Consider the following 26,673-nt stretch of genomic DNA (forward strand, 5'->3'; position numbering starts at 1 on the left):
GAATATAGTGTAGAAGAGATGAACTATGTTCTATTGAGTTTTTTCTGCAACTGTCTTTATATAGATCACGTTAAGAATTTATACACACACACACACACACACACACACGTAGGCGTGATACATTATTAATAATAATATTAATTGTAAAACCTGAACTTCTTTAGAGATTCAGGTTTGTTTCCCGATAGGCAGCTCGATAAGGTGGATTCTCTGAATAAAATTACTTTAGGACAGGTAGGTTCTCTGAGGATGTGGAATATTTGCATATTGTAGCTAGGACTAGTAGCTAAAGGCGTTCTCATATCTTACACTTGACACTAATTGTCTTGGTTTGGTCAATGAATTCGTTCCTTATTCTGATATTATGCGTGTATCATAAGTACAAAGAAACAATTTAGCTTGTATTTAGATAGTGTTTGTGAGGATAAGCATTTGTTTAAATCGTTCGTTGGAACTACAAGTGTTCAATGGACTAAAATTGTATCCGCGACTTTGGTGAATAATATAAAAGGAGTTATGGAATTATTATTACACATTAGAATGTTTTGGTAGACCAATACATTCCATGACCTACAGTTTATATGACACATTGTGTTCTTTAGGACCTTAATATGTCTATTTGTATTATACTGGATTAGTATCATAATATTTTAAGGGCCTCCTAAATATCCAATTGATACGGTTGAAAATTAAATTGTTTGTTCAGTTCCACAAAACTAGATGGTTTTGCTTCTTCATATTATATAGCATTACTGTTTCTATCAGAGACCTAGAAGGCAGACTAGAACTCCAGGGAAGACAACATACATGACCACATCAACATAGGTTTTCTCAGGCAGCTGTCCACTTTATTGTTTCCTGTTTCAAAAAAGTCTGTAACCCAAAATATCTCACAAAGAAACCAATCATTGACTGTATATTAAGAAGTGCATACACCAATAACTTCAAACGTTTGTGTGAGGAAGATATTCACATTGCCGAAAGCTAACTGACTAAACAAAAAATACCTTACAGATGGATCTGCGCAACCAGGCTATTTGTTGATTGTATGTTGAGAAATAGATACACAAACATAATCAAATAAGTAAGATATCGTATTAATTACATGTAATACAATATGAAGAGAAACAAATGATCATAGTATGCACTCAGAATATTTTTATTAAATAGACAGTTATAAAATATATCTACAATTTGTAATGGACAGTACTATATCGTCCTTAAAAGTTCTGTTCTGGGCAAGGAATACCAGAGTAAAGTAAATTGGGTTGGGAAGGCTGATTTTGCAGGCTATCTTAATTCTGCTGCTGCGATATATATGCAGGTTACAAACTTAAACGTTCATTAGATCAAATTTATTTGACTTTCATCCCCAACATAATAGACAAGATCAAATGATAAACAATAACATTAGAAAAAAATTAAAGAGACGTCGTCCAAAGTGACTTCACTAAATTGTGTATAATACATTTTACAATATGTCTAGACCAGAAGATCTGAGTGATTATTGCTGTGAATAGCTCATTTTTTGCCGATTCGCCAGGGCCATCTAAATCTGATGAAGAGTCTGCGACCTGGCTCACTGGCGTCATCTTTGAGCACTCTGTAAGAAAAAGAAAACTTTATTCAGTGAAATTTGAAACCTAATAATTTTCTCTGTCTATCTATCTATCTATCTATCTATCTATCTATCTATCTATATTTCTATCTATCGGTGTGTATGCCTGTATGTTATTATATCATATATGTGTGTATGGCTGTCGTTGGAGTTATTGTTCTTCATGTCTAGCTTTATTTTTTCTATATTGGTTTTTCTCTCCCTACTTTTATGTCTGTCTATAAGTCAGTTAGTTTATAAAAACATGAAGGTACCTTCTTACTAACCGACTAACTGACTCACCTACAACCTGTCTTCAATGCTCATGACCGCCCATCTATCTAGTTTGCCAGTCAATCACCTATACTGTAGCTAATTTCCTCCCTCTCTTTTATTTATTGCTAGTATAGAAGTATTGCATAATCAATATGACCTTGATGAACACTGAACGTCTTAAGATCAAAATGTTTATGTTCAGAGACCGTGAAACAGGCGTTATTTCAACCATTGATTTTCTGGATTTTTTTTCTCATAGATCCGTAAAATATAACATGGACGAGTTTACAGAAAAGTACAGTATTTGCACAGACTTACTGATTGAGGTCAACATTTCCATTCTCAATGTCCCTTAATAGAGTTTCCAACGTATCAACATCCTCGGTCGAGTAACTTCTCCGTTTTCGATGATCTGTGGATAAAGCAAATTTATTGGTGCCCACACGCATTAGATAATTAATATAGAGATTGATTTTAAAAAAGGATGATTAAAATGTAAACAAGAAATATGGGCCTCGAATTTTCAGTTCCAAATTCCGTTTCTTGTGCAAGTGAGCTAATTATGTATAGGAGTATGACAGCTTTACAAAGTTTACATTCGATTTCCAAGATAAAAGTAATATTGTATTGATATAATGTTCGATTTCTTCTAAACTTCAATATGGTTTGATTATTTTGTCTAAAACGTAATCATACGTCACACGCAGGATGTCTTACTCAATTCTACAAATGTGTCAGTTTATACATAATCAGCTTACATAGACTAATTTGAAAAACCGCATCATTATAAACGGATTATAAATAGCAGGTACCAATGTGCCAGAAAAACGAATGAAGAGAGGATTATGTTTGAAAAGTAAATGAGGCATTCGGTGCATGATAATATCTATGAACCTTTTTATATAAATTGTATCTGACTTGACAATTCCTTAACTCATAAAAGAGGAAACAAATTAACATCGATGAGGTTAGAAATTAATTTATTTCTGTCATCATAATTGCGCGTGTAAAAATAATGAGTCAGCTCTTTCTCTTACTTAGGTTCTTTCATTTTTACAATTGGGCAAAATATTGCGTCTCTACGTTTATGTGTGTTTGTCTCTCCACACAACCTTTAACATTTAGCCCACTAGGATTTCCGTTAAAGCAATAATTGTACGACAGCGGCTATAATCCTTCAAGACATACCCATGCCACTACAGCTGCGTGATATATAGCATGGCGCGTTGTCACATCTTCATTTTTTAAATGCCCAATAGTTTCCCCAATGGTTCGCGCCAAAATCTGCAATAATTAGTGGATTTTGATTTCGAATATTGGTCTTAAAGACTTTTCAAAGATACCTCATCTTATCAAATAACTGTATTCTTTAAAAGGAATAGATTTAAACGCATTGTTATGTAACTTTTACACCGAGGCTTGCCAATGAGTTTACATTCATACAAACATAAGAGAGTTTATCCAAATGTTCCTGCAAACGTTGATCATAATTATGCATATATACGTTATGAATAATTGAGTTGATTGTGCTCTCCCATAATTAATTTAGGAGACCATTATCAATGATACATATTGTTACAATTATACACGTTTAGTCCATCATCTTCATTTGCATTCAATAACGTGATATTGGTTTCAAGTAAGTCATATTGCATCTCTAACCTTTCGTTTCCTTCATTATCACCTAGTGACCATCATCCTTCAAGAAATATTCGTGCCTCTAGTACTGCCATGTGACATACCATGATGCGCATTGTCAGCAACATTTTAAGTACCTTACTGTTCTCAATCTTTTGCGCAACAATGCACACTAATCACTGAGTTTTGAATTGGTATATCGGTCTTTATGTTCCATTTTGGACATCTCCATCTGATCAAACAAGTATAATCTCAACGAGAATGAATTCTCCGTTTAAGGGCGTCGTTCTGTAATATTTACACCGCTGTTTGGCAATGACTTTACTGATGTACGTCTTATTGAAAACTGACCGAATATGAAATAAAGATATTGAGTACGCTTTAAGAAAATATTGTATTGTAAGTCAAAGAAAACATAATGTATCGTATTTTTTTGGACATTTTTGAGATTATTTATAGCTAAGCTTGACCGATATATTATATCCAAGAAGCGGTGAGCCACACAGTTTTACCGGAAGGCGCAAGTTGGGAGACGGCTTTGAAAAGAGTTTGAATACGAAATAATTCGAATGCATTTCATACTTCCAATAAATAAGTTTAACGAAAATAACTCCGGGCGAGAAAGATCGACACAGGCTAACTTTTGACTCTCCTGCATACGTAGAAACACAAAATTCTGGAACTGTAAAGAAATGATAAAGAAAGAAAAGAAAGATAGAATGAGCGACGGATAGAAAGAAAGACAGGAATACAGAAAATAGAATGGCAAAATAAAACAAATACATACCTTTAGATAAAGCCAGTGCACACAGAACCAGAAGCAGCAGCAACAAAGTGAGATCCTTCATTTTCGGAAAATGACCCTCTACCAGTTCGCAGCTTGTAGTCGAAATGTTGGGTGGATCAAACCTTCACTATTTATACGTGTTCTCAGGTGTATTATTTATCGGTTGTCACGGCGGACCAATAGGAGACTATTTTATTGATATTGTAATCAAACGACATCCCCCAAAACACTTGAACCGAAGCATGGCTGACGAGATCTGTGCTCGGGAAAAAATGTATTAGAATTCAAAGTAATTTCTCTGTTATTTGTAACGTCACTGGCTTGTAAAGTTGCGCTTGATAACACTATTTTAGCCAAGCTACATTAAAGTTATCAAGGAGCTTCAAACGAATTGATTTGGAAGGAATGTTTCTTATCAAGGAGAGTACAGACAATCAGCAATAGCACGTGAACGTATTTATTTTTTGCGATGATTCTATCTTGATTATAATAATAATGCATCCATTGCCGAGCACATTACTTCTCAGCAACATTGAAGGACAGAAGTACAGAACATGACTTCGGTGTAAACTCTAGAGTAGATATAAAATCTCTAACTGAGGTGGAGGCAAAGTGACGCTGTTAGAAACGTTCCAACGGTCTTTAGAACTTACCTCTATTTCTACATAAAACGTTAATTCTACAATATTTGGTACTGCTAGAAAGACTTGGTAAATCCCATGTTCAGTATTATTTTTTTATTTTTTTTTGACTAATGGAAACACTTAAAATAAGCAACGAATTTGCTGCATACAGTACAGCATCTTGTTTTATTGATCACAGTTCAATCATATGGACCTGGATAGAGAGGCAGGGGAGTATGTGCCCTTAGTGAGTAGTGGACTGCCACTCATACTGGTATACATTTCACCCAATCTAGTAGAAATACAGTCAATCAAGCAGAAGTCCATTATGGGTTGTATTGAAGCTGTAGTGTCTTTTATTGTATTCCTCATTGATTACATTGCATTCTCGTTGCGAGTTGACGCACTATGAAAACAATGGGAGACACCCCGAGAGTGGAGCCTAAACCATGGCTGATTCCAATTTAATACCTTTACCTGTACAAACTCTAGAGTGGTATCATTTCGTTATACATAGTGGTCTAGCTAGGAGTACATAACGGCAAACCCAAGTAACCTAGAAAAATGAGAATCTAGATTTCATCGATATCTTCCTTCCCTGTCCATTATGTAACGTACGCACAAGAAAATGCCTAGTTACAGGTTATATTTGCATACTATTCTGCATCAAGTATTACATTCCAGTTTCATTCTTAATAAATGACATTTCATTAATGTTTTATGCGCTAGTTAGAAATTTTTCATACGTTCTCTTTGAGTTCCATGTTATATTCAATACCGACTGTGAAGAAATTAATGAATGCAGAAATACACATACAATTCGATAAGAGATTACGTAAGGAATGACGTTATTATTTATATAGGACATGTACAATCACGAACACTGGAACATCATGACATACATATACAAACATGTGTATGTGTATGATTTGGATTTTTAACGTAGCTTTAACAATGTTTCAATCATATCGCTGCGATGTCTGCAGTGTGGCAGTTTATAGTGATTTCTAGCACTGGGGCATCATGCCTTGAAGACGGCTGTAGTATATTTGGAAAAATAAACTATCACAGGATATGGCAATACTCTTCGGCGAACACATTATTTGATGTTGACACCACTTATATCACCAGTGTCAAACACAATTCCGTGCAGGAAGGTCCATGACATTATTCAAGATTTAACGGATTACTAAGCGCACACGTAACAACTGATTATTGAAGATCTTTTGAAGTTTGAATTGCATCTTGTGCGGATATTTCCGACTGAATTTCGTGTATTTCTTTTGACAACAAATTCTTATAGCACAATTATGAACAGTACATACAGTACATTACATTTGAACTATATATATGCATAAAGTGAGTGTGCAAATAGTGATGTGATACGCAGGTCGTATAAGGTCGTATGTACTCAAGGTGGCGAACGAATCAAGTATGGCGGGATATTTCGATACGAAGAAAACAACAGATAGAGTATTAAGAGAATTTTATCGGCCTGGTGGCAATAGTAATGTAGCGAAGTTTCGTAGGTCGTGGAATGTTTGCCTGAAGATGGTCTCTAAGGGCAGGGTAACTACGGTACCGTTAGATCAGATCCCCCTGATATGAACTCTGTTTAAAAGAGGGCCCGTTGACATTGTAGGACATATATTTCCACATACAGATCGGAAATCTGATACATAATAACGCTGGTTGATTACGCCACAGCTTTCCCATCAATCGAAACCGAACGTGTAGCCTAAGTGCTCGTAGACATGTTAAGCAGGGTCGGAGTGCCCGAAGAGGTTCTTACTGATTGTGGAGCGCAATTCTCATGGAATACACTAGTAGGTTGTTGTTTCTTTAACAGTTGCGCACAACACCCTACCACCCTATATGCAATTGGGTGGTAGAGAAATTCAACGGAACGTTGAAGCAAAAGTTGGGACGAATGTGAGCGGAAAGTACAATGGATTGGGATAGGCACCTGAACGTAATGCTGTTCGCGTATCGTGAGGTTCCTCGCGAAAGCGTAAGCTTATCCAAGTCTGAACTATTGTACGGTGGGACAGTTCGTGGTCATATGCGTATCCTAGGCGAACTGTGGTCAGGCGATGTAGCGAACGAAGAAGTTAAGACCACTTACCAATACGTGGTAGATTCGTGCGAAAGGTTATGGAGTACATGTCGAATGGCGAAAGAAGAATTCGCATAATCTGGTCGTATGGACGCGCAATACTACAACCGAGGAACGCGGAGTAAGAAGTTTGATGTAGGCGATCAAGTGTTCGTGCTTATCCTTACGGAAACAAAGAAAGCTGCTTCTCCAATGGAAAGGGCCATACAAAGTCAAAAATGTGAAAGGCGAAATGGACTACATCATCGTCATGGAAGGTAAGTCCAAGATATTTCACGCCAATATGCTGAAACTCTACGCAGAAAAACATAGTCAAACAATAGATAGCGGGGTTTTAAAAAACCTCACCAATACAAAATAGGAGAAATCAGAGATGCACCTTGTCCAGCAACTAACAGACTAGTAAGATCTTTCCTAGGTTTGATTCGGTTTTTGTTCCCAATTTTGCGGCTATTACCAGCCCATTAACAGATTTGACTAGGAAAAGGCAACTTAATAAGGTTCCCTGAGGGGTGTGCCAGAAAAAAAAAAGCATGTAGCGCTTTAAAACAGAAACTGGTAAGTCCACCAATCCGAAAGTTGCCAGAATTGAATAAAACGTTTGTGATGTGGACTTATACGTCTGATACCGGTATTGGGTCTGTTTTGCTACAGAAGCGAGAAGGGATGAAATTGCCCATTGCTTAAGCAAGTAGCAAATTCCTTTCTATGGAGCAAAACTACTCCGTGATTGAGAAGGAGTGCCTAATCTTAGTATGGGGGATAGGAAAATTACATACGTACTTTTTGGAATGGAGTTTACCATACAAACGGACCAGTAGCAGCTCTTGTACTTGAAAAATGCAAAGGACGCCAACGCCAACGCAAGATTGCTGCGTTTGGGGTTGACTTTGCAACCGTATAGTTTCCGAATCGAGGCTAAAATTGCAAATTCATCGTATATGTTTATATGTCAGAGTTAATATCCATTTTGAAATATGATCTGCAGGGACAACAGGGAAAACTGATGTATATATATATATATATATATATATATATATATATATATATATATATATATATATATAACGATCGAATCGTTGCTACTCGCAATGTCTAGTTATTAACTCAGTCTTTAAAGCCAGAATATAGTGTAGAAGAGATGAACTATGTTCTATTGAGTTTTTTCTGCAACTGTCTTTATATAGATCACGTTAAGAATTTATACACACACACACACACACACACACGTAGGCGTGATACATTATTAATAATAATATTAATTGTAAAACCTGAACTTCTTTAGAGATTCAGGTTTGTTTCCCGATAGGCAGCTCGATAAGGTGGATTCTCTGAATAAAATTACTTTAGGACAGGTAGGTTCTCTGAGGATGTGGAATATTTGCATATTGTAGCTAGGACTAGTAGCTAAAGGCGTTCTCATATCTTACACTTGACACTAATTGTCTTGGTTTGGTCAATGAATTCGTTCCTTATTCTGATATTATGCGTGTATCATAAGTACAAAGAAACAATTTAGCTTGTATTTAGATAGTGTTTGTGAGGATAAGCATTTGTTTAAATCGTTCGTTGGAACTACAAGTGTTCAATGGACTAAAATTGTATCCGCGACTTTGGTGAATAATATAAAAGGAGTTATGGAATTATTATTACACATTAGAATGTTTTGGTAGACCAATACATTCCATGACCTACAGTTTATATGACACATTGTGTTCTTTAGGACCTTAATATGTCTATTTGTATTATACTGGATTAGTATCATAATATTTTAAGGGCCTCCTAAATATCCAATTGATACGGTTGAAAATTAAATTGTTTGTTCAGTTCCACAAAACTAGATGGTTTTGCTTCTTCATATTATATAGCATTACTGTTTCTATCAGAGACCTAGAAGGCAGACTAGAACTCCAGGGAAGACAACATACATGACCACATCAACATAGGTTTTCTCAGGCAGCTGTCCACTTTATTGTTTCCTGTTTCAAAAAAGTCTGTAACCCAAAATATCTCACAAAGAAACCAATCATTGACTGTATATTAAGAAGTGCATACACCAATAACTTCAAACGTTTGTGTGAGGAAGATATTCACATTGCCGAAAGCTAACTGACTAAACAAAAAATACCTTACAGATGGATCTGCGCAACCAGGCTATTTGTTGATTGTATGTTGAGAAATAGATACACAAACATAATCAAATAAGTAAGATATCGTATTAATTACATGTAATACAATATGAAGAGAAACAAATGATCATAGTATGCACTCAGAATATTTTTATTAAATAGACAGTTATAAAATATATCTACAATTTGTAATGGACAGTACTATATCGTCCTTAAAAGTTCTGTTCTGGGCAAGGAATACCAGAGTAAAGTAAATTGGGTTGGGAAGGCTGATTTTGCAGGCTATCTTAATTCTGCTGCTGCGATATATATGCAGGTTACAAACTTAAACGTTCATTAGATCAAATTTATTTGACTTTCATCCCCAACATAATAGACAAGATCAAATGATAAACAATAACATTAGAAAAAAATTAAAGAGACGTCGTCCAAAGTGACTTCACTAAATTGTGTATAATACATTTTACAATATGTCTAGACCAGAAGATCTGAGTGATTATTGCTGTGAATAGCTCATTTTTTGCCGATTCGCCAGGGCCATCTAAATCTGATGAAGAGTCTGCGACCTGGCTCACTGGCGTCATCTTTGAGCACTCTGTAAGAAAAAGAAAACTTTATTCAGTGAAATTTGAAACCTAATAATTTTCTCTGTCTATCTATCTATCTATCTATCTATCTATCTATCTATCTATCTATATTTCTATCTATCGGTGTGTATGCCTGTATGTTATTATATCATATATGTGTGTATGGCTGTCGTTGGAGTTATTGTTCTTCATGTCTAGCTTTATTTTTTCTATATTGGTTTTTCTCTCCCTACTTTTATGTCTGTCTATAAGTCAGTTAGTTTATAAAAACATGAAGGTACCTTCTTACTAACCGACTAACTGACTCACCTACAACCTGTCTTCAATGCTCATGACCGCCCATCTATCTAGTTTGCCAGTCAATCACCTATACTGTAGCTAATTTCCTCCCTCTCTTTTATTTATTGCTAGTATAGAAGTATTGCATAATCAATATGACCTTGATGAACACTGAACGTCTTAAGATCAAAATGTTTATGTTCAGAGACCGTGAAACAGGCGTTATTTCAACCATTGATTTTCTGGATTTTTTTTCTCATAGATCCGTAAAATATAACATGGACGAGTTTACAGAAAAGTACAGTATTTGCACAGACTTACTGATTGAGGTCAACATTTCCATTCTCAATGTCCCTTAATAGAGTTTCCAACGTATCAACATCCTCGGTCGAGTAACTTCTCCGTTTTCGATGATCTGTGGATAAAGCAAATTTATTGGTGCCCACACGCATTAGATAATTAATATAGAGATTGATTTTAAAAAAGGATGATTAAAATGTAAACAAGAAATATGGGCCTCGAATTTTCAGTTCCAAATTCCGTTTCTTGTGCAAGTGAGCTAATTATGTATAGGAGTATGACAGCTTTACAAAGTTTACATTCGATTTCCAAGATAAAAGTAATATTGTATTGATATAATGTTCGATTTCTTCTAAACTTCAATATGGTTTGATTATTTTGTCTAAAACGTAATCATACGTCACACGCAGGATGTCTTACTCAATTCTACAAATGTGTCAGTTTATACATAATCAGCTTACATAGACTAATTTGAAAAACCGCATCATTATAAACGGATTATAAATAGCAGGTACCAATGTGCCAGAAAAACGAATGAAGAGAGGATTATGTTTGAAAAGTAAATGAGGCATTCGGTGCATGATAATATCTATGAACCTTTTTATATAAATTGTATCTGACTTGACAATTCCTTAACTCATAAAAGAGGAAACAAATTAACATCGATGAGGTTAGAAATTAATTTATTTCTGTCATCATAATTGCGCGTGTAAAAATAATGAGTCAGCTCTTTCTCTTACTTAGGTTCTTTCATTTTTACAATTGGGCAAAATATTGCGTCTCTGCGTTTATGTGTGTTTGTCTCTCCACACAACCTTTAACATTTAGCCCACTAGGATTTCCGTTAAAGCAATAATTGTACGACAGCGGCTATAATCCTTCAAGACATACCCATGCCACTACAGCTGCGTGATATATAGCATGGCGCGTTGTCACATCTTCATTTTTTAAATGCCCAATAGTTTCCCCAATGGTTCGCGCCAAAATCTGCAATAATTAGTGGATTTTGATTTCGAATATTGGTCTTAAAGACTTTTCAAAGATACCTCATCTTATCAAATAACTGTATTCTTTAAAAGGAATAGATTTAAACGCATTGTTATGTAACTTTTACACCGAGGCTTGCCAATGAGTTTACATTCATACAAACATAAGAGAGTTTATCCAAATGTTCCTGCAAACGTTGATCATAATTATGCATATATACGTTATGAATAATTGAGTTGATTGTGCTCTCCCATAATTAATTTAGGAGACCATTATCAATGATACATATTGTTACAATTATACACGTTTAGTCCATCATCTTCATTTGCATTCAATAACGTGATATTGGTTTCAAGTAAGTCATATTGCATCTCTAACCTTTCGTTTCCTTCATTATCACCTAGTGACCATCATCCTTCAAGAAATATTCGTGCCTCTAGTACTGCCATGTGACATACCATGATGCGCATTGTCAGCAACATTTTAAGTACCTTACTGTTCTCAATCTTTTGCGCAACAATGCACACTAATCACTGAGTTTTGAATTGGTATATCGGTCTTTATGTTCCATTTTGGACATCTCCATCTGATCAAACAAGTATAATCTCAACGAGAATGAATTCTCCGTTTAAGGGCGTCGTTCTGTAATATTTACACCGCTGTTTGGCAATGACTTTACTGATGTACGTCTTATTGAAAACTGACCGAATATGAAATAAAGATATTGAGTACGCTTTAAGAAAATATTGTATTGTAAGTCAAAGAAAACATAATGTATCGTATTTTTTTGGACATTTTTGAGATTATTTATAGCTAAGCTTGACCGATATATTATATCCAAGAAGCGGTGAGCCACACAGTTTTACCGGAAGCGCAAGTTGGGAGACGGCTTTGAAAAGAGTTTGAATACGAAATAATTCGAATCCATTTCATACTTCCAATAAATATGTTTAAAGAAAATAACTCCGGGCGAGAAAGATCGACACAGGCTAACTTTTGACTCTCCTGCATACGTAGAAACACAAAATTCTGGAACTGTAAAGAAATGATAAAGAAAGAAAAGAAAGATAGAATGAGCGACGGATAGAAAGAAAGACAGGAATACAGAAAATAGAATGGCAAAATAAAACAAATACATACCTTTAGATAAAGCCAGTGCACACAGAACCAGAAGCAGCAGCAACAAAGTGAGATCCTTCATTTTCGGAAAATGACCCTCTACCAGTTCGCAGCTTGTAGTCGAAATGTTGGGTGGATCAAACCTTCACTATTTATACGTGTTCTCAGGTGTATTATTTATCGGTTGTCACGGCGGACCAATAGGAGACTATTTTATTGATATTGTAATCAAACGACATCCCCCAAAACACTTGAACCGAAGCATGGCTGACGAGATCTGTGCTCGGGAAAAAATGTATTAGAATTCAAAGTAATTTCTCTGTTATTTGTAACGTCACTCCCTTGTAAAGTTGCGCTTGATAACACTATTTTAGCCAAGCTACATTAAAGTTATCAAGGAGCTTCAAACGAATTGATTTGGAAGGAATGTTTCTTATCAAGGAGAGTACAGACAAATCAGCAATAGCACGTGAACGTATTTATTTTTTGCGATGATTCTATCTTGATTATAATAATAATGCATCCATTGCCGAGCACATTACTTCTCAGCAACATTGAAGGACAGAAGTACAGAACATGCCTTTGGTGTAAACTCTAGAGTAGATATAAAATCTCTGAGGTGGAGGCAAAGTGACGCTGTTAGAAACGTTCCAACGGTCTTTAGTACTTACCTCTATTTCTACATAAAACGTTAATTCTACAATATTTGGTACTGCTAGAAAGACTTGGTAAATCCCATGTTCAGTATTATTTTTTTTTTTTTGACTAATGAAAACACTTAAAATAAGCAACGAAATTTGCTGCATACAGTACAGCATCTTGTTTTACTGATCGCAGTTCAATCATATGGACCTGGATAGAGAGGCAGGGGAGTATGTGCCCTTAGTGAGTAGTGGACTGCCACTCATACTGGTATACATTTCACCCAATCTAGTAGAAATACAGTCAATCAAGCAGAAGTCCATTATGGGTTGTATTGAAGCTGTAGTGTCTTTCATTGTATTCCTCATTGATTACATTGCATTCTCGTTGCGAGTTGACGCACTATGAAAACAATGGGAGACACCCCGAGAGTGGAGCCTAAACCATGGCTGATTCCAATTTAATACCTTTACCTGTACAAACTCTAGAGTGGTATCATTTCGTTATACACAGTGGTCTAGCTATGAGTACATAACGGCAAACCCAAGTAACCTAGAAAAATGAGAATCTAGATTTCATCGATATCTTCCTTCCCTGTCCATTATGTAACGTACGCACAAGAAAATGCCTAGTTACAGGTTATATTTGCATACTATTCTGCATCAAGTATTACATTCCAGTTTCATTCTTAATAAATGACATTTCATTAAAGTTTTATGCGCTAGTTAGAAATTTTTCATACGTTCTCTTTGAGTTCCATGTTATATTCAATACCGACTGTGAAGAAATTAATGAATGCAGAAATACACATACAATTCGATAGGAGATTACGTAAGGAATGACGTTATTATTTATATAGGACATGTACAATCACGAACACTGGAACATCATGACATACATATACAAACATGTGTATGTGTGTGATTTGGATTTTTAACGTAGCTTTAACAATGTTTCAATCATATCGCTGCGATGTCTGCAGTGTGGCAGTTTATAGTGATGTCTAGCACTGGGGCATCATGCCTTGGACATGTAGCATGATGTCCCACCCAGTCACATTATCCTGACACCAGGCCGACCAGTCCTAACACTAACCTCTTAATGCCGAGCGCCAAGCGAACAAACATGTCGTACATCTGTTCAATGTTGATACTGCAATAATAAGATGGTATTTATGTCATGTATTTAAAAAGGAGATACACGTGATATAATATTAAAAGTATTTTCTGTCCTTTATTACGTACACTTTGAAACCAGTATGATTTTGAGAACGAACGACATTTATATTAAATGGACGGAATTATGTACACAATATTGACTGTTTCACTCTAACTGATACCAACGAAGAATGCAAAGTTATTTATGCCCTCACATTGTCCATGAAATCTACATGAGTCTCTATGAGCTGGTTTAAGAAGTGTCTTAGTATGAAATCTGCCCCTACCCTTTAACTGTAACTTCCTGTATCCAGTCAACATCAATTAGTCAGGACATTTCGAACATGAACAAGCTACTAATGTTGCGCTTAGAAGGCATAAGATGTATATTAAATATTGAATCAAAATATTCCAAAATCACGCAACATAAAATAAGCAGATGTTGGTTGTTAAGAAATTGGACCGAGTAAACGTTTAATGTAACATTTTCATATTATCGCGTAAAACGGGTCCCTAGCATGATATTAACAAATGAATATCATGGCCGTATGGGGGATAGCGTAGCGTACAAACACATACACTCAGACGTACATACACTTGTCACTTGAAAGTTGACCATCATCATAATGTTGTGCAAGTTTACTGGATATGAGACTAGCCGTTAAACTTGAATTTCCACAAAATGGTATACTGACCATGATGAACCACTAAACTTTGCAGTATTTGTCTGATGATTTGAGAGTATGATATTTTTAATGCACACAATTCGTCTACAATGCATTGAAGTCTGCTGTCTAAAAATGGCTGTTCATGCAATACACGAAGTGTTGTTTATGAAAAAGGTAACTGTCTTCGTCGCTTTTTCATGAAATTATAATCAAGCAACAGCCGAGAAGCGACACTTTACTTTGAAGTATGTATCTACGATTCTTAACAATAATTAATCCGGGAGGTATTGGGCATCGCTGTTGTTTTCAAAAGAAACATTAACTTCTGAATGCGCACCCTTATTGTTAAGTTGGTTGTGTAGAAAATATTGAACTTATAACATGGACTGAGAAACACGTCGTGGTTGTGTTGTCCTTCTCGCGTATTAATGTCCTTATAATACGTATGAAGTTGTCAAAGATAATCAGAAAATGATAGATCTTCACAAACTTTGCAGCTACAACCTATTTTTCCTGTAGTTAGCGAAGTTTTACCAGGGATGTATATATTTGAAGCCGTAACAAATAGGAGACGCCACATTTCAATAGCAATCAGTGCAATTAGAGACATTTTAGCCTTGTCAAATATATGACTTTGCCATTAAGGGCATCATTTACAGCTAATGCCTTCCAAGATAAACAAAGGGATGTGGCGGAGGAGATGGGGAAGAAGACATGTGAAGGTAAAGAAGAAATTCCGCTGAGATAAATCAAACCTACGTAACAAAATTCGGTTCGGGTAATTTGAATTGTACATCAGTTAAAATCTTATTAACCGCAGATACCAAAATCTCTAATACATTTTCATAATATTAGGCATTTATATTTAATTGCTAATGATGATTACACGATGGACGTATGGATAAATTAAATGTTGCTGCAACACTGGGGAACATATTTATTCTTACATAAGCAAGTACTAACTCATCCCACCCTTATTTTCCTTCTTTTATTATTACTTTCGTTATACTAGCCCAATATTTGTTCACGTGACTCGAAGCTAGCTTAGTTTTGCTTCCCAAAGATTCAGTGATAATTGGTTTTACTTGTTTGGCTAATTGCTAAACCCAGTATAAATATGAACTTGGTGTCACGTTCTTTAGGAAAAAATATGCTTTATTTTTTTATTCACGTCAACTTTTTAAAATAAGATAATTGCGTCAATATATAGCAAGTCTGTAACTTAAATTGAACTTTGTATTTGTATGACATTCAAGTTGTGTTTCCAATATTTGTCATGTGGATTGAACTAATGTACTTACCAAATAAATAAAATCGCTGTGAATTAAAAAGTATGAATATGCTTCCATCCCCTACATAAACTATTTAAGTGATTACTCTGTTTTCATCACACCCCTCCTGTTTATAATATTATATATAATCTCGTCATATGACCGAACCAGCAATCGTAAGTATATTTATTAAGCGGTTGGTCGTGGAACGCGGCCAACGTGCTTCGTAGAGCCTGTATACTCTTTTTCGATTACGAACACACATTTAAATGCAACACGATGTCATGGTCTTGACTTAAATATGATATTATTAATATATTCTTTCTAAAAGTCGCATCGAGTGTAATTTTTTAAAACAAGTAACGCATAGAGAAAATGCACCGTCGTTTTATGGATGCAGATGAATTTGGCAATTAAAATCTGAGAAACCAATGAATCTTGTTTACCCTATTTGCAGTGGATACTAGTTTTGGTTTGCTTGTTGACATGAGTGATATGACCTTGGATACTAATGTGCATGTTGTTCAATATATCCAACGTTATGCAATAACTTACTAAGCGTTATGTAATTGAGACAGTTGCTTTATGTATGACTACTAAGATAACATCAACACTTTCACAACTTACCTGACGCCAATTGTCTGACGAACCTACTCATATTCATTTTGAATATAAAATTATAATGAACATAATTGAAACAGTAACAGTTTGAACTACTTCCATTTTCTTTCTTCCTTCAATGCCATATAGTAAGATAATAGCACACAAATTTGAATGTGAAATCGTGATTTTCCTGATTTCTCCTCTTTTAAACAAGAATTACGCAATACCGGTTACATTATGCCCTAAAACAGATTATGTGTTAGCTTGATAGTCAATTTTGAAACGTATGGTTATATAATATAATGTTTAGAGCAATTTGGCTTCGGTACAGTTTTGTTATTTTCAAGTAACAAACTATAATAGTATATGGGATTTTGAACACAAACAGATGCTCAATTGCAAATGTAATTCGTGATAGAGTTGAGTTGAAGAAGCAACCCGTATGCAATAAATTCAAGGTACATTTATACAGGTGTACTGAAAATATCGCTTATGCATCATTATCTAGTTTTACATGTTTTCGTTCTTAAAACCGGTTTTAACAGGGCGCTGCTCCATTTGCCTTTCACAGCGGTTGCGTGAATTTCAATACAAATGTCCTTGTGTATGAGTCAACAAGGAATAGAAAGTATGCATAACTGATCTGGATAAATATGCACCAGATTATTGACTGGTCTACAATTAATAATTACTACAGATTTACTATTATTTTACATTTAATACTACATTCTACATTTTTTACGTCCGGGTCATGTGGAAAATCTGTAACGGACACCGATGTAATCAAATGCACTTTTTCCACACAAAATCCGAGAGTAAGATATAAACCTAAATTGTGCTTTTCATTTAAAAATATGATTATCTTTAAACAACTGGAACAAAATAGCAAAACGACAAATACATAATTACAGGTGTACCTCTCATTTGGTTATTTCACATCATTCTATACTGTATCTAAATACCCTCAGAGATTATCATTAGGCGCTACCGTGAAATAATCGAAATTATTACCGTCATGAACCAGCATATTCGGATGTAAGCCAAACAAGAGACGTTAACTGTCCACACGAAATAAAGAGGTCGTTGCATTTTAGCACGGAATATATGGTTAACGCCGCACGAAACTCTCATAACTTAGACCTGTAGGGGCCCATGTCCTGCATTAAACAAGGCTGGTATACAGTCTAGCAACATATAATATATACTCTCTATAAAAGCATAAAGCGTGAATTCATGTACTTTCAAAGAATAGCTAGTGAATCTATTTGAATAACTCCCTGATGGAAATTCACCAAACACCAAGATCCGATTTACCCTTCTGCTAACATGTAAATAAAAGCAGAACTTCCAACAAGCAATGTAATAAAATATGTAATATAGCTAAACTATCCTTAAATAGCAGCTTTCCATTATACCTGACATATCAAGAATTATTGATTCATATTTATCGTTTTATCTAAATCAGTATACCATATTCAAAGGGAAGTAAATATTTATAACAGCTGTACAACAATACGTGACAGGAATTTTTAAAGGGTCATTATTTACTTCTGCAGAGACGGTGAACAGTGTTCATTTATGTTTGATTTAAATTAATTTTGTTGCTTTTTTATAAATATTCCATTACATGCTATTGTAATGTAACATTATTTTCTGGAATAGAGTTCAGTTCTGGCTTATGTTTATGGGTATTTTTCGAAGTAAATAACTATTAATAGAAACTTTGTATCTAATGCTGACCTAGTTCCTGACCTTGATAAAGAACTTGTAGTAAACAACTTATTTCGTTTTTATTTCTCAGAGTAAGAATAATTCAATAGCATCGATGCCATGCTAGGAGTAAGTGACAAACACCATGTGTATATTGTTACAATCTTTTGGTTTTCCCAGAATGATAAACTCTTGACCTGAATTCGGGTTTGTGTTGTAGTTAGATTTATTAATATTGTTTTGAGAAAGAATTGTCTTTAGTTCTTTAACACTTGAGAGATCCATTTGTTTAATGCTGTGTCCAGTTTGGACTAATTATATAATTTCCTTCAAATTATTGTAGAGAAAAGTGATTATTTTCCCTGGAAATACTAGTGCTCTATATTAAATTTTTGACAATGACATTTATTCGAAATTTATTCAGGATTCTAAAACTGGAGGCCCTTGACACTGCAGCACTTCACAGGTTACAACTGACGTCATTGTCTTCCTTTTGGATTTGATCAAGACTCCTCTAAGGACATTTTTTTAAATAAATATGCTTTAACTCTTGGATTATTTTGGTCCTTGATTTGCAAATTCGTAATTTTATTTCCTAATTTTTACCTTACTTTTCTAGGGAATTAATGTATCCGTTTCCTTTTACAAAGCTTGTTGTTTTCTCAATTTTCTTGATACTTTATGTAAGAGACATACCACGTAACAAGAAATTGGGTTGCTCGTCATAGGGATATATTAAGTTTGGTTAACATACTTCAAAATACTTTTTTAAACATTTTATAAATCTTTAGTGAAATTAACATGCCTTTTTTCAATGTCATCAAAAGTGGGAATCTCTCTTTCAAATCCTTCCCATGAGCAGTTGTCCTGTTTGATAAAATATGAATTAATTGAACTTGCCGGAAAATATGATCTTTCTCAAGGGAAAAGCTTTTCTGATGTTACTAAGAATTTTACGATAGTGCCCTCCTTTAGAGAAAAAAAAAACTGGACACATTTTCCTTTCTTTGAAAAAGTTGCTGAAAATTTGAAACGGCAATGGGAGCATTGGACGCAATTATTACAGTATGCACTTTTTGGCTTGGCCCGAGATATCTTGGCATACCTGCCAGTACAGCAAAGTGCCGACTATGATCTGGTTAAGGAATGCACCATAAGGGGCATGTATGTATGTATGTATGTATGTATGTATGTATGTATGTATGCAAACATATATATGCATATATAACTTCATATATATATATATATATATATATATATATATATATATATATATATATATATATATGCATGCATGTATATATATATATATAGATCTTGCTTTGATGTTACTTACTATTTCTGTTTTGTGTTTATTTAATATCACTGAAGCCGGCCTAGTATGTGAATCCCTTAAACAGCTTTACTCGGTTTCTACTTGTCTCCAGCACATAATGTTTCACACTGAAAAATACGTATACTCTCCGATTCGAATCGTTTTCTGAAAGCCGAGCTCTGACGAGAGAGTGTGTGAGGCAGACTGACAGACAGGGTGAGAGACCGATATGGTTACCTAAGCGATGACCGTCTGACGTATATATCTTGAAGATGAAACACGTGTCATGTTAAGGGAAGCTTTTTCATCAATCGTGTTAAACACATAGTTGGAATCATGGTCGTGTTGAATGTTGTCCAAAATTAAATGAAGTTGTTAATTCTGCAGGCGTGCTAAACAAGATTCAGACAGGAGGTTTCAAATTGTCTTGAGTAACCGTAAGTCACATCTTGTTGTGCTTCACAGCTTGACGTGCCGTTTTAACTAATGGTATATATAGGACAAAAAGGCGGCAAACAATCCGGCCGCTGTTCTGCAATGACATGTGCTTTTACAAATGACTGTGTAAGTGTAGGAATCAAGTCTTATTTTTAATAAGTCATTTCGTGAGTAGCTCCAATTTCAAAATAATCTGAATGGGCTATCAAATGACTTTATCGCATGGGTGATAATGAATCATACTCTATCTTGGAGAGAAGGAGGTTGATTGTATTGCATACAAAAAACGTAATTTCTACTTCAAAATCACTCGGTGTGTGTGTGTGCTTTGGAATGTTAACGTATCTTTAACAATTTTTCAGTCATATCGTTACGATGGTAGCAGTGGGTCAGTTTATAGTGATGTCAAGCACTGAGACATCATGCCGCAGACATGTAGGATGATGTCCCACCCAGTTTGATTATCTTGACATCAGGCTGACCACTTCTAACACAAGCCTCTTAATTCTGAGCGCATGGAAAGGCGATTTTAGTACCAGTTTTAAGTATGACTTGGCTGGGGTTTGAAGCCGAGACCTCCCGATTCAAAGGCGGAGTCTCTATCTACTAGGCCACCTCTACAGATTAGAATGAAAATACCTGCTATGTCTGTAAACGGAAGGGACATAGGACTACCAATTGTCAACAACGTCAACAGAGGAGCCCTCAACAACATGCGAAAGCTGTTAGCATTAAGGAGACCTGTGAAAAGGATATTGGTCTTCCGAATGTCCGAAAAAGGTGAACAAGGGAAACATACACTAGGTATCATAAGAGAAACGAAGAAAATCCCTTTCATGCGAAGAAATTCAAAACAAGAAAAAGAAGAAACGGCATAAAAATTCATTCAAGTAATAACATTTTAAACATGGAGTAAAACGCACATTAATATATATTTTGGTCGGTTCGAAATAGCATTGTGATTCTTATTCACCAGAATATTGCAATATAAGTAAGTATCTCAAATTCTTAGTTTGTGTTTATGATATTAGTAACATAATGACGCAAACATATTTAGTTACGAACTCTCTTTTTAATTTTCACTATGTTGGCAATCATCGAACGTTATCTCTTTCTGAGTATACCTAGGTGGCCTTCCGATCTAGCTGAAGAGATGTTGGCGACTGCTGCTGGCGTCTTGCTGGTAGTCACTGCAACCGTGGAATGTTTATAATTATTGGATAGTAACGTTCTCCTCCTGGGATTAGACAGGGAGCTTCTCATATTTTTTCATGTACCTAGGTTTTGCTTAATGTACCTCAACAACTTGAGGGGCTGTTTCCATTCATTTTATTCTGGTAACTGTAAAACGTTTTTAACAACAGTTGCTGATTTTACTTTTATTGCCCTTGTTGTATTTTACAGGAAGTCAAATCCATCTACAACTCATACCCTGGTCTAAAACTCAATACAGCAGCATCAATCGTACAGTCGCCCCGGGTACATCACATATACATTGCATATAACACCGGGCTTCATTTTTGAAATATCTGATTTACTAATTATGTGCAATGTACAACAGTACAAATGCTCATGTGTACACTTTATTACAATTGCTCATCACTTAGTAATCTACTTGTGATAATATGTCGAAAAGCACTAAGCAAAGCCAAACTGCCTTATACATGATACATCGTATTGATTTATCATCGTAATGCCATATATTATACATCGTATTGTTTTCTCATCACAATTCCATAAATGTTCTACAATATGTCTAGATTTTACACGGATTATCGAAGATCTGTAAGTAAAAGGTACAAGAAAACATAAATACATACATACATACACACAAACACAAACACGCATATATATACATGCATACATACATACATACATACATACATTTGTTAAATTAACCTAGTGGTTAGAGCGTCCGCCTCAGATGCGGAAGGTCGCGGTTTCATACCATGGCCGAGTCATGCCAAAGACTTAAAAAACTGGTACTAACAGCTACCTCGCTAGGCACTTTGTGTTAAGAGGTTAGTGTTAAGACTGGTCGTCCTGGTGTCAGGATAGTTTGACTCGGTGGGACACCATGATACATATCTACGGCATGATGCCCTCTGCAAGACATCACTATAAACTTTCACACTGCAGACATCGTAGCAATATGACTGAACAATTGTTAAAGCTACGTTAAAAACTTAAATCACACACACACACATGTTCCAGTAGGCACTAATTCCACTCGCGGTATTACGTCGTATGTCGTCAAATGATGTACTAACTATAGTATTGTTTATTCCATTTGGAACTGTCGTTCTATATTTTATAATACTGTATGGTGGAATACGGTGCAAAAATGTACGAGAACATTTCTCTCGGTACGACGCAGTAATTCCACAACTGTCGTTTAAATTAGCAATTTGAATCATCGAAAATTTGATAAGCGTCATAATTGTTATTTAGTTTGCAAACAATTTATTGCATAGATCTTACTGAATACACGACGTTTTCAATATCTGTACCAGTCTTCGACAGTATAGATTGTTATCATATAAATAAAGTATTAATAAATCAATATAGTATTATGTCACGATCCAAATAAATCATCCTTAAGGAATTATACCATTATACTTCGATTGCTTTTTCTAACATTGGTAATACATTTGTGTATTTAATTTATATTTGGCCGCCTAAACTCATTCATCTCATTAATCATGAGTTTCATATGATATAATGTAAATCTTCTTTAATTGCAGCAAATGTTTCAGATTCTCAAAAATAAATTATTTTTTTAGAAATATAAAATATATATGTTATAACCATGGCAACTGGCACAAGACAACAGAGTACGAAGATGCTTACGAGAGAATCGTCACCACCATTTGACGTGACAGTTCACTAATGAAGCATCAGAACTAAACACATTTTTTTTTTCATTTCTAAATAAAATTGTCAAAGAAAGACCTACAAGCAAAATGTGTTCTGATGAACACGATTCGGTAAAAGAAGATAACGTCTTTCACCAAATTCCTGTAAGCAAAGGAGAAATATTTGTGACATAATCTTTTTTATACTCAAGAACATCTACTGCTATATGGTGTAATATTGGTGGAAATAAAGAAGTTGAAAAAGATGCATGTACAGAAAATGCATGTGCAGAAAATGAGCATAGTTCATCTAATTTGCAGATAATGGAATAATATATCCAATAGCTTAGTGTACTGTTCCTTTATGTGGAAAGAAACAACATTTAAGCTGTAGATATGTGTATCAAGACTGGAATTGATTTAGAGATTTTTCGTAATTTGAAAGGCCAGCCCTTATTAGGCCATTTTGTGGAACAATCCAAATTGATTAATCATGTCATTAACGTTCTCTTGAAATGAATTGTGGTCAATATAATTGCAAAAGAAAGCTAAACAATTTTAATGACCTGAATTTAAAAGAAAAAGATTAATATATGTGTTTATATTGTCGGAATGATTGATTGACACTGGTGCCGATTTAATGACGAGATCTTTCCATCTTGGAAAAACACTACATGAATGTATCATCTCCCTTGCGACGGAAATGGATGTTATAAAACAGATCGAATGGAAATGTGTCATAGAAATATTGCTGACAAAAGGATTTGATATCAGCGCTATTTACATCTTTTGACAAAGTGATCTAATATGTGCTATTACGACTGTACCCACTACAGTGATAAAAACGACCCAGATCCAAGAGGCAACTTTATTGATGTTCGACAATGCAAAATCGAAATACTTGAATATTTACGGCATCAAGGGGCGGCTATATAAGTCATGCTAAGTATGGAAATACCGCTTTGTGTATAGCATTGGCAAATCAGAATGTGGATGTAGTAAACACTCTCGTCAAGCATGGCGCAAACATTAACCATCAGATAATTATAAAGATGTCTCCAACACATATAATTTGGTGCGAAGGTGTTGGCTAAGAAGAAGGTGATATTGAAACTGTGCTTCTTCCCTCACTTCCTATATTGCTGGAAGCGGGACTTAATATTAATATCAAAGGGCTTGATGATTCAACAGTTTTACATTTTGCTGCTGAGAAATCGAATCACAATTTTCGTAAATTATTCGTAAAATCAGGAGCTGACACAGAGGCGAGTGATTACCTTCAACAATCTCCTTTGCATATGCCAGTAACGAACACAGATCGGAGCAGACATTGAAGCTAAAGATATCCATGGTGACAGACCATTGATTCATGCTTGTGTCCATGGCAAAACAAATGCGGTTCAGATTCTTATTAAAAATTGTGCTGATTATAAGGCCCGCGGTGAGCAGGGAATGCAGCCAATATATATACGGGGGTAAACGGGGACTCTCTGATGATGCAAGTTTGCAAAACACGGGTTGTTATATTTCCACTCCAGATGCAACCAGATCAACACCCCTTAATAATAATAATAATAATAATAATAATAATAATAATAATAATGAGGACTTTGTATAGCGCCTAATCTTTAGAAGGTCTAAGCGCTTTACAACATTAGACAACACCTATAAGATATAAAAAAAACATGTAATGATATGATTACAAAAACAAACAACATGAAATTAGAAAACATTAAAAAAAACATGCTGAGAATATTTAAGGTAAGAAACATTGTTAGATCTTTTAGTTTGTTCTTGCAGTTGAAATAAGTGAGTTTTGAGAGCACTCTTGAATGGGATTACTGTGTCTTTGTGTCTAAGTTCAGTGGGCAATTCATTCCACGCTGCTGGGCACTGGTATGCAAAATAACGCTGTCCATATGACTTTGTTTTAATAGCGGGAATGATGAGTATACGATTATCAAATGAGGAGCGTATTTATATTGCTGGTGTGTACACATGGGTGAGCTCGGATAGGTATGTTGGACTAGAGTTCGACAATGAAATGCAGCACAGAGAAAGAAAAAAACTGTCTTTTATTCTGGATCGAACGGATAGCCAGTGTAGGGTACAGAGCAGCGGGAGGTGTGCTCTGATGGTGGTACTCTAAGTATGATCCTAGCAGCTGTGAACTTTTTTAAGTTTCTGGAGCAGATATTGAGATGAACAAGACATAACTGAGTTACAATAGTCCAGTCTTGAACGTATTAATGAACACACAAGTGTTTTAGTGGCATCAACTGAAAGATATTTGCGAATGGAGCTGATGCGTCTCAGCTCAAGATATGCAGCCTTGCATATGTTCATGACATGTTGGTGCAATGTGAGGGTACTGTCAAGAGTAACACCTAGGATTCGTACTGATTGTGTGAATTTAATGTTGGTGTCACTGATATCTATTGCTTGAGGTAAAGGATGTGAATGAGAAAGTCTTTGTGTTGTGATCAAATTGGCCTCAGTTTTGTCATCATTCATCTGCAGCTTGTTACATGTCATCCATGATTTCACATCAGAAATGCACCTCTCTACAACCTTGGATGGTAGCATCAACTTCAATTGTGTGACTATATTTGTATATTTTGGTGTCAACAGCGTTCAATTGGCGAGACACTGGATGATGATCTATGACACTTGAGAGCGAGCGAATGAGTGTATAGAATGAAGAGAACAGGTCCAAGAACACACCCGTGTGGAACACCACAACATATATCAACTGGGCTGGAGTGTGTTACATTTGCAGATACAAGTTGTGTCCTGTTGACCAAGTAGGACTTGAATCACAGTAAGGCTGTATCATGAATGCCAAATACATGCTGGAGACGGTGAAGTAATATATCATGGTCTATTGTGTCAGATGCTGCAGACAAATCAAGGAGGTTGAGGACTGTAATCTTCCCGCTGTCCAACGCAGAGAGAATGTCATTAACTACTCTGAGAAGAGCAGTTTCAGAGCAGTGGCAAGGGCGATATGCAGATTGTTCGTTGTAAAAAGACTGTTTGAATTTAGATGAGATACAAGCTGGCATAGAACAACATTTTCTAAGATTTTTTATATGAATTGGAGATCAGAAACTGGGCGGTAGTTCTTTAAATCGTTATGGTCTAGTGTTGTTTTTTCCAGCTGAGGCTTTACAATGGAAATTTTGAAAAATGATGGGAATTTCCCGGATGAGATAGAGGTAATAATAACATCAGTTAGTGAGGGCAATACTGGATCTAAGCACTCAAGCAGCAGTGATATTGGAATTTGATCACGTTCGCAAGACTTTGGTGAACTCTTCGTCAGGATTGTACGCACGAAATCCATAGAGACCGGTTCAAATGCTGCTAATGGTTGCCGCTCAAATTCTGTATCCCAACTGTATGGTGATTATGAGTCAATTGAAATTTTGGTGTCAAGGTTATCTCTAATGGTTAGTATTATGTCACGGTAGAAATTTGCAAACATGTCCGGAAGGTCGACTGGAGAGAATGTAGTTGGAAGTGGTGTTGATTTGTTCCTTGATATTAGCTTGATAGCAATCTCGAAGAGCTCTT

General features: G+C 35.4%; 2 long non-coding RNA genes across 4 annotated transcripts in view; both read right to left on the reverse strand.

Moving 5' to 3' along the window:
• LOC149784145 (uncharacterized) overlaps positions 1-23,020 on the reverse strand; it is a 135,706-nt gene extending 112,686 nt beyond the window's left edge. The window contains exon 1 of one of the 3 annotated variants that reach the window (XR_016413763.1): positions 20,042-23,020. This is a non-coding gene — a long non-coding RNA (uncharacterized LOC149784145). Of the gene's footprint in view, positions 1-17,790; positions 17,822-19,825 lie in introns of those variants that run through there. The other 2 variants (XR_016413762.1, XR_016413761.1) reach the window with 2 other exon arrangements.
• LOC149784149 (uncharacterized) lies at positions 9,302-12,611 on the reverse strand. The gene is made up of 3 exons (XR_016413760.1): positions 12,460-12,611; positions 10,354-10,447; positions 9,302-9,761 (listed from the first exon to the last, which is right to left on the reverse strand). It is a non-coding gene; the product is annotated as an uncharacterized LOC149784149 (long non-coding RNA).
• Positions 23,021-26,673: the final 3,653 nt, after the last annotated feature.

The sequence above is a fragment of the Sinohyriopsis cumingii genome, chromosome 14 (assembly GCF_028554795.1).
Source record: "Sinohyriopsis cumingii isolate HCF-2022 chromosome 14, ASM2855479v2, whole genome shotgun sequence".
Classification (NCBI taxonomy): Eukaryota; Metazoa; Mollusca; class Bivalvia; order Unionida; family Unionidae; genus Sinohyriopsis; species Sinohyriopsis cumingii.